At 34.7% G+C, this 10,000-nt stretch overlaps 1 protein-coding gene across 7 annotated transcripts in view; it reads left to right on the top strand.

Annotated features, from left to right (window-relative positions):
• Window positions 1-10,000, top strand: part of LOC137634743 (ATP-binding cassette sub-family G member 1-like) — a 397,250-nt gene that overhangs the window by 369,986 nt on the left and 17,264 nt on the right. The gene's annotated exons all lie outside the window — the stretch shown is intronic.

Raw genomic sequence — 10,000 nt, 5'->3', positions numbered from 1 at the left:
CACTGTTATCAGAGTAAATAAACTCCGTACACTGTAGCTTACACTTATAGTTATCAGAGTAAATAAACTCCGCACACTGTACCTTACACTTATAGTTATCAGAGTAAATAAACTCCGCACACTGTACCTTACACTTATAGTTACTAGAGTAAATGAACTTCTTACACTGTAGCTTACAATTTTAAAGTTTGAAACATAAGTATAAAAGACCTGAAATATATAACAAGTGGAAGATAAACCTATGGGAAAAGCCCAAAATATCTTAGGCAGTTTCCTCATTATCATGGGGCATGCCTCCATAAATATGAGAGATTGCCCGCGGAAACTCATGCATTTTTCATATTGCGAGGTAGATACGTAGTCAATAGCCAGCTTCTTATACTTTGCATATCTGATGCAAATAGCCAGGCTATTTCTCTCCCTCTCCATGCAGCTTTTTTCGTAAGAAATATGCATAAATCTTGAATGCATATCTTTCCAGGAGCCATAAAAGGAATAACTATGAAACCTGAATTTTCTTATGGCAGTGTAATGTGGATAGGATGAGTTTTATATTCGCTTTTATGACATATATACACACACACACACACACATATATATATATAATATATATATATATATATATATGTGTGTGTGTGTGTGTGTATATATATATATATATATATATATGTAAGTTTTTAGAACTGGTTAGTAAGGAAGGAAAGAACTTCGTTCAAACAGTTGAAATTAGCGTAAAATGCCTGACGATAATTTTGAATATGCTTTGAGGTGAATGAAAGCGATTTTTCTTTTAAACAGGAAACGAATATTTGTGGTTGTTTTTTTATTCTTCGGTATTAATTAAAAATATTGCGCGCTCAATATTTTTCAGATTAAACTTAATTTCAAGTATTACGAAATTGAGTTACCCTTTCTGTTTTTTTGTTTTTAGACTTTTCCCTCTGATGGTAAAGCAATTTTGAAACGTATATGGCGGACTCCCTTGATAGTTATCCCGCGATATTCTTATTAATGTGTCGAAATAATGATGCGTTGCCACTGAACCTTACAAAACTCGTAAACACTGGATTTAACGACCGTTTTTTTTTTATCACAAATAATAAAAATCAAAGCGTTCAGGAATAACGTTGATCTTGGCTTCACAATATTCGGTTGCTGGGTAATCTTTTGATACATCATAAAATCACCTAAAGGTAGTAATTTCAAGAAGATATTTTTCCTCAAAGCAGATTTATTTAGTGACAATTTCGGTGACTTGAATATCCTATAATTATTGGGAGCACCTAAAATTTTAAATAAACCTCATCTTTCAACTTCCAAACTTTTCCTAAATCGATTTGAAATCCTTAGATACCTGGGCTGAAATCCTTTAGATATCTGGGCTGAAATCCTTAGTTACCTTGACTGAAATCCTTAGTTACCTGGGCTGAAATCCTTAGATACCTTGACTGAAATCCTTAGATACCTTGACTGAAATCCTTAGATACCTGGGCTGAAATCCTTAGATACCTTGACTGAAATCCTTAGATACCTGGGCTGAAATCCTTAGATACCTTGACTGAAATCCTTAGTTACCTGGGCTGAAATCCTTAGATACCTTGACTGAAATCCTTAGATACCTTGACTGAAATCCTTAGTTACCTGGGCTGAAATCCTTAGATACCTTGACTGAAATCCTTAGATACCTTGACTGAAATCCTTAGATACCTGGGCTGAAATCCTTAGATACCTTGACTGAAATCCTTAGATACCTGGGCTGAAATCCTTAGACACCTTGACTGAAATCCTTAGATACCTGGGCTGAAATCCTTAGATACCTGGGCTGAAATCCTTAGATACCTTGACTGAAATCCTTAGATACCTTGACTGAAATCCTTAGATACCTGGGCTGAAATCCTTAGATACCTGGGCCTTTCTTTTTTTTCTCACATAGATATATTTTAGATATATTTTGAAAATTCTATCAAGAGGTAAACGAAATAACATTGGCGACCAACACGTTTAAAGGTCAATACCTCTAGTTGTTGCCCCAATCCTGAGTTCCTTGCTCCTACCTTCCTTTGAATTTCAGCTGCTTGCCTTCGTACCAAACATTTCCTATATGATGTTTGTTACACCCTTAAGTAAATATACTTGTTATAGAAGCTTAGTATAACTTAGCATGAATGACCGAATATTACAAATAGATGTTCACAAAATATAATTTGAAAGCGTATTTTTCAATTTTTGCGAGTATATTTGGAAGCAGCCTTAAAAAGTAAATATTCTACGATACAGGCGTTCATTTGGTCACCGAACTTGGGTAAAATGTTCCAAACATCAAGATCTAAAAAGATAAATAAAAATCTATCTGTTCGTGAACAAGATATCTTGCTAACGTAGATTCCGATTTGTGTTCTATACCAGAGAATATACGAATATCTATCAAAAGACGAATATCCATCTCCTCTCGCTTCTTTTTTTTTATATATAACAATTGTATTTTGCCCACACACTTAACTATAGCCTTTTTCGATTTTTAACAAAATTCTACTTGTTCTTATTTTCTGGTGATTTTTCACCACTTTCTTTTTCGTTGTCGGGTGACTCAGTTATGTTGACATTTGAGTGACACCTTTCTCCTCGTAGCAAGTTCTTGCGTGTTCTTTGACCTATAGCATAATATCTATGTAGGATGTTCAGCTTTTCTTCTTAGATTACTCCTCTAGTTATTATTGATCTAATATTTTGAAGGAATGTAAACACATATTTCACTTAGTGTATGATTTTAGTTTGTGTCTGAGACATTTGTGGATTATATATCAATATATCTCTAAATACCTGAGGGTCTCGAGTAAAAGATACATTTATCTGATCACTGGCTCTCTTGAAAAGATAGATTTTAGAAGAGGGCCAATATTACGTTATTCCTTAGGTGTAATATATATATTTTACATCATGACACAAATCGTACCGTGACTAGCAACTTTTTCTCATAGCTGACTATTCCATCGTATTGAAGCTCATGTGACATTGCAATATATCTATCAAATTTACAGTTCGGTTAATTCTAAGTTTTGACTAACATGGGAGATCCCCTAAAAACTGCTGGATGAACTGTCGCGCTCTTTCTACCTTTGTGTGTGTGTGTGTGTGTGTGTGCCACCCCCGGATTCTTCTGAATGTCAGACGGCCGACCTATTCCCCTTCGTTGGTTCTGCTTTAACGAAGAACAAATTGGACTTGCCCCTTAATACCCTGCCAAGTACTTCCAGTCCGTTATTGTAGCAGTGGCCATTTTGCCAAGTGCTTTTGCATTCCCATATTTTTTATTATATGAATCTGTTGTTATGTTAAGCGTGAAGGAAATGCAAAGGACAAATGGTTCGGGGATTTGTTCTTTGCATTATTAACTTGAATTTTTCTTTTTATAACTGTCGTGTGTGTTTTTGAAGTGACCCTATACTTCATATTTACATTTTTAATACATTGTTTAATGATGGAGTTCAGGTGGTATAGTTAAGGCAAAGAAAATGTATGTTTATGTGTGTGCTCATTAAATTTTTTTTAGGGAAATGGGTATTTTGTATAAATGTTTTGCCATGGCTTATTGTACGTTAAAACGTTTAGATTACCAAGTTGTTGTTGATAATGAGATCGTCCGAAAACTATGCAGTTGAAAAAGGCACATAATCTAAAAGGGTTGTGCGGTTCCAAATTGGGAGTTCGCGTTAATAAGAGAAATTACCAGAAAACATCGTTGGCAGTCATATTCATAATGGGTTTTCAGGTGTTCTGAAAGAACCTTTAAAACCATTTATATTTATTCTCGTCTATAATTTCAAAGAAAAGAATATGAAATTCCCATAAAATAAAATACACATACCAGATATGTCTCCGTTATTTACTAATATCAAAGAAATCATAACTGTAGTGTTTAGCATATCGCCCCTTTCAGTATATCAATGAAAAGAAGTACGATTGTGTGTAAAATGTGCACAGTACGGAATTGTATGCAGTGCTAACCCAAAGATCCCATACAATGTGTTACGATTTTTTTTTTTTTTTTAATTAATTACCAAATATTGATTTATAAAGGATTACAAAACTAACTTACCATCCAAAGAATATTACCAGTGGTAACTGGTAACACCGCACCAGTAAGACTATAACATCATACCAAAATGATTATACCTCCAGTTGCGTGACCATTAACGGATAATGGCGTTGCAGAAATCTGCTAAAATGCGAGTCTGGCATGATTGAAGCCAGCAACGAAAGCTGTAACAACCCGGCCCACTTCATTACCTCCACACACTGAAAAGACTTTTTTTTATCTTAAATGGAATTGTCATTGTCGACTGATTCGAATTCTTATAGTGAAGATTGATTACTGTATGTCCAAATTCAAAAATAAGGCAAAGGCACTATTAGATATGGTACTGGGTTTACATATGCATTGTGTTTTGTCTAATGACTATCGTACAGCTCGGTTTATTTATATAATATGCTTTTTATATGGAATATGGGGATTTTTATAATTATGATATGTTTCGATATTTGGTTTTTATGTAAATTTATATAGTACATCAAAACCTTTATTATATTTACAAAGATCAACATAGTAAAAAAGTGTTTTGTTTGTGACAAGCCTCGTAAAGGCAAAATAGTAAACGTGTGAACGAAAATCTAAAGATCTTGTGATTGTAAACCAAAAACTATTTTGCACCATGAGACCAGGTTTCCTGTAGGGAGGCTCTCCTGTCAATCTTCTCTAGAATAGAGTTCAATAAAGAAATGTCAGATTTCAAAAACTCCCCTCTTCCCTTTGTCCCGTTTATCCCCAACATTTTGATGTTGCAATCAATGAACTGTGACAATGTGTCGTCACTAGAGTAATTCAACATTTTGATGTTGCAATAAATGAAGTGTGACAATGTGTCGTCACTAGAGTATTTTACTCCCTGTCCATATCGAAGCAATTATTTTTCTATTCTCTTTTATTCTCAGTAGCCAACGCACGCCAGAAAAAAAAAAGGACTAAAGTTTGGCGTTTTAGTAATGGGGTCCAATTAGATAATGTATGAACAGTACATTATGTTTATTATTGTTTCCTGCCCTTTATATTATGGTTTTTAGATTTTGTATATATTGTCCCTCCATTTCTTTCAATACCGGTATCATGTACGTAGTATTTCAATTGAGTCTCTATAACGAGACTTACTTTTACTTCACTTTAATAGCTGTTTTATGATCTTATCACACATTAAAACCCTGCGGCCTACATCACCTAAAAGATCTGTTGTCGTAGGCATTCTTAGGTATTTAGAGTATCACACAGCGTATCTCACATTAATTGTAAAATCCACAGTATGGAAGCGATAAAAAAAAACAGTCATTTAGCCATGTTTTAGTTATCGCTATGTCGAATCATTTCTCATTTATCAATTCTCTAATTTGAATCGTTTTATAACCAATAGATTGAATATTTACATAGCCTCAATTTATGACGTTCTTAGTATCCTGCTAGTCTCGTCAATGTCCAAAGCTTCACAATTTCATAATTTTTTTTTTTTTTTTTTTTTTTTTTTTTTTTTTACACTTGTTATTCCATGAAAGGTGCATTCCTTGGTGTTATGATTTCCTGCAGTCTTTATCATTAGTCTTGAACTTCGTCTTTTTCAAAATGTCAATTCCTTTGACAGTGAAAGCAGGTGATCGCGTGATACCTATCACGTATATACGTGGCCCATCACAATATAGATTTGTCGCCATTACATGAATAGACTTTCGAATTTCAGGATCACATTTTAGCATGAAGGGATAGTCCCATCCACCGCGCTATTCTTGAATAACAGACTTATCTTTTCTACATTCTGTAGCGGATCTAAACAACGATTCCTATGAATCAAAGTATTAACTGTATTGCCTTCATCACTAAATACATTGCATATCATTATTTTTTTAGATTTCTAATTTTCCTCGTTTGTTATCAGCAACCATGTTTTGAATCTTGTTTACGGCTTCGTCTCTAATCCTGTCATCAGCGAAATTTCCATTTCCATTTGAAGTTTTATCTCGTATTAAGAATTGGTATTTGTTTGAGTGCTTTTTCAATCACATTTTCCTGTTGATGATTTTAGTTCATGCTTCTGTGGATTTGATTTCTAATATTTTTTTTCATTAACTTTTTCAGCATATGTTATTTTCCCATTTTGGGGGCTATCAGTGTTTGATGTGTTAATTCATTCAATATTTTTCGCGAGATTATCAAATTTTTCAATAAGGTTGTCTGTTTTTAGGTCAGTAGTGTGTGTAGCATTCGCCGAGTCAACAACGACACTCCCAAAATCCCAATGTTGCTCTCCAATTCAGCAATTCTAGCTTCGCGTTCTCTTCCTGCTCCATGTTTCTCGTCTGTGGCTCTTGCTCCATTTCTTAGATTTTCTCCTCAACCCCTTCCTCTCTTTATTGCAATTTTAGCTTCATCTATATATTCAGGACAGAGTAATAGTGTATTGTCTATAAGTGCATCACTAGTGCTACAGTAGCATCCATATAGACACTTCTTGGACAAAAATCGCATCCTATCCTATCTTTGCCCTTTCCCTTTGCGGATCCACACGAGTGGCAATATCCCGTCATGATTTAGTCTTATTTTAACTCATGTTACTCTGTAAGAACACTACTATTTCAAAGAATTCATCTACGTAAGTAAATTACAACAAAGAGCAAGAAAGCATCGCTGATATGTCAATATTTTAGTACGTCTTCCACCATTCGTGTATCTATTTTCGTTTACCGTTCCAGTATTTGAACTTTTCTTTTTCGAAAATTTTCAAATTTCACATTAAAGTAAAAATTTCTTACTGATCTGCGTTCTGTCATGTTATCATAATACCACTCCCCCCCCCTCTCTCTCTCTCTCTCTCTCTCTCTCTCTCTCTCTCTCTCTCTCTCTCTCTCTCTCTCTCTCTCTCTCTCTCTCTCTCTCTCTTTATCTTGGTGGTATGTTCTTTCCGATCAGACACAGGTACCAAGAAGTTAGTGAGTGTTACTTTTGATTCCTTATAATTCTAGTCTTCTGAAATCAACAACAGTGATGATGATAATGATAATATATCAACAACAATGACAATGCCAACAACAGTAATGATGATAATATATCAACAACAATGACAATGCCACCAACAATTACGAGGATAATGATAATGCCGGGGACAATTTTAATCATGATGACGCTAACGAATCTTCGAAATGATGACTAAACAGAGCGCAAAGGGTTTTTGACGGATATCGGTTGCTGTAGAGTCCTTGTCCCATTGATTACCATAGCCGGCGAGAGGATGTTGATTTAATTGGACTGGTGGAGTGAAGAGCCATTAGGCATCACGACAAAGGCTTCTGGAAAGCACTGTATTCACTCGTCCCTCCTCCTGAACCCAGTCGATACTCCAGATTTCAGCGATCGGGCACGTCTTGCCCCCCACTCCAGTGCACGAGAGTGTTTCGTCATCTTGACACCAGGGGGTTTTCTTTGTTTTCCCCAGTTTAACTTACATGGTTTCTTCAAGATTTTTTTTCCACTGAAAATCTACTGACCTATTTTTTATCTTTATGAAGCGTATTTTCAAAATACAGTTTACAGTACCGTACGGGAGAATTCTGTGTAACGTGATTTGTAAATGTACTAAATTTGAAGCATTTACGATCCAATATAGTCTTTGTTGCATATATTCTTTTGTACTCGTATAAGGGTAATGCTGTCAGTGAGCCTCACGCAGTGCACTGTGGGCATTATTTAGGGTCTTTGCACTACACCCTTAGCTCGACTTGCCTTATATCCTCCTCCGTACCTCTTTTCCTGCTTCTTTCTTTCATCTTTATGTCCAACCTCGTTCAACTTTTCAATTCATATTGTAACTCCAAGGTTTTCCTCCTGTTGCACTTGGACCCTGAATGACCCTAAGGCCCCAGGACCGGACTACATAGCCCTAATTCATAAACCCATTTATTCTCCCTTGGGTTTATATAATGCTGAGGTACAGCCTGTTCTGTATTGCATATTTAACTATGCATTTGTCTCACACTTAACCTGTATAACTTAATTCAGCCGATCACATCTGTGTCGGCTGAATTAAGTTATACAGGTAAGTGTTCGAAAATTAATTCTAAATTTAAAAATTCATATCATTACTGAGTTCGTTCTAACCTTGCAGAATACGTCAGGAAATTTAATTGAGACATCAGTTTTTTTTATAACTGTTCCTTGTCCAAATTAAAAATTAAATCTCTGTACAAACTCCTTTAGTGTTATTCGATTTCTCAAGCTATTGTCACTTTTATAAAGAACGTATTTATCTGATGGGAGCTATATTGAAAGGGTATTTCCTTAGATTTGTCTCTTAAAAGAAAAAAAATATATTGGTGTCATGTTTTGTCACACACTTCTCACCTTTGCTCTATCCGGAGACCTTACTTGAAAAAAAAATCTCTTCCTTTTATTTTATTTTTGTATAACACTGGGTCAGCTAGACAATTTATGTGCAAGCCAGTTATTCCATAGTACGTAGTCACGTAATTGTTGGAGAGATTTACCACTGGAAGGTATTTGAATATTAACTTTTTTAAGACGTTCTTGTTCTCCAAGTGCTTCGATAATGTGGATTTAACGATAAACGCTATACGCTGTGTGATACTCAAAATATCTAAGGGCGTACACAATAAACTGATCTTGTAGGTCCTACAGAGCGTAGGGTACCCCTTTGTGATAGGACCAGGAAAGCTGCTCTTAAAGTAAATATCTATATAAAACGTGCCACCACAAATTACACACACGCACACATATATATATATATATATATATATATATATATATATATATATATATATATATATATATGCGTGTGTTACACCAATGCGTTAAACTATTTACAATTTAATAAACGAAGGTCTTGAATATTCAATTGCATATTTAAAAACAATATGTAGGAAGGGGTATTAAAACATAGGAAGTACGTTTAATTCTTCTTCCCAAAACAATAATGTTCTGTTCAATATCAGGTTGAATAAACAGTGTTATTGTTGAACTTCATATTATCCAGGATAATGAGTGAAGGATCACCATTCACTATATTTATTTCTATGTTCTCTGTAAAATGTTCATCTTATAGAGCCTCGTGAATATTCTTAGCATTATGTCTCGTGAAAAGTTAACTTTATTATGAGAAATTACCTACCATGCCACCTGGGAACGACCTGCTAGGGTTAATACAATTTGCTGGTGTCACTCAAAGTTAAAAAGTCTATATTGCCGTTTAGGTTAACTTGATACCGAGTATGATAGCATATAAAGAGGTTATGATCCATTCAGTTAGAAGAGATCAGAATGACGGTCTTTAGTATTCCAACTGCTTTCCGTACAAAACTCTCGTAAAATCCAATATTCAAGGTCATTATATAATTATAGTCGATTCTTTTTAGTGAGGCAGATTTGCACCAACTCGCAGCGGTGCCCTTTTAGCTCGGAAAAGTTTCCTGATCGCTGATTAGTTGGACAAGATGATTCTAACCAATCAGATAGCATGAAACTTTTCCGAGCTAAAAGGGCACCGCTGTGAGTCAGTTCAAATGCGTCTCATTAAAAAAATGAGTATAGTAATTCCCACAATGTATGCAATTTTTCAGTTTGATATTGAACATTAAATCATCTGCCATTATTACTGTATATAATCTATTCATTTTTTTATATGTTTTAAAAAAAATAGTTATGTTATATATTAAATGATAGATCTTATTGGGTATTTCAAGGTTGTGGTCATTGGAGGAGTTGAACACTTGCATGTATAGAATCAATCTTTTCATATGTCATCAATGAAAGGTCATACTTTTGAAGGCTATGAAAATGACAATTTTAAAGCCGTCCCCAATGATCAAGCGGAGGTCAATGAAGTTAAAAAGAGAATTGTTCAAAATTATTCTATGTATAATAGAAGATGTATTGCAGATAACAACACATTGG

Source organism: Palaemon carinicauda, chromosome 45, assembly GCF_036898095.1.
Source record: "Palaemon carinicauda isolate YSFRI2023 chromosome 45, ASM3689809v2, whole genome shotgun sequence".
NCBI classification, from domain to species: domain Eukaryota; kingdom Metazoa; phylum Arthropoda; class Malacostraca; order Decapoda; family Palaemonidae; genus Palaemon; species Palaemon carinicauda.
Note: the sequence above shows the minus strand (reverse complement) of the source record. Positions and strands in the feature narration are given on the sequence as shown.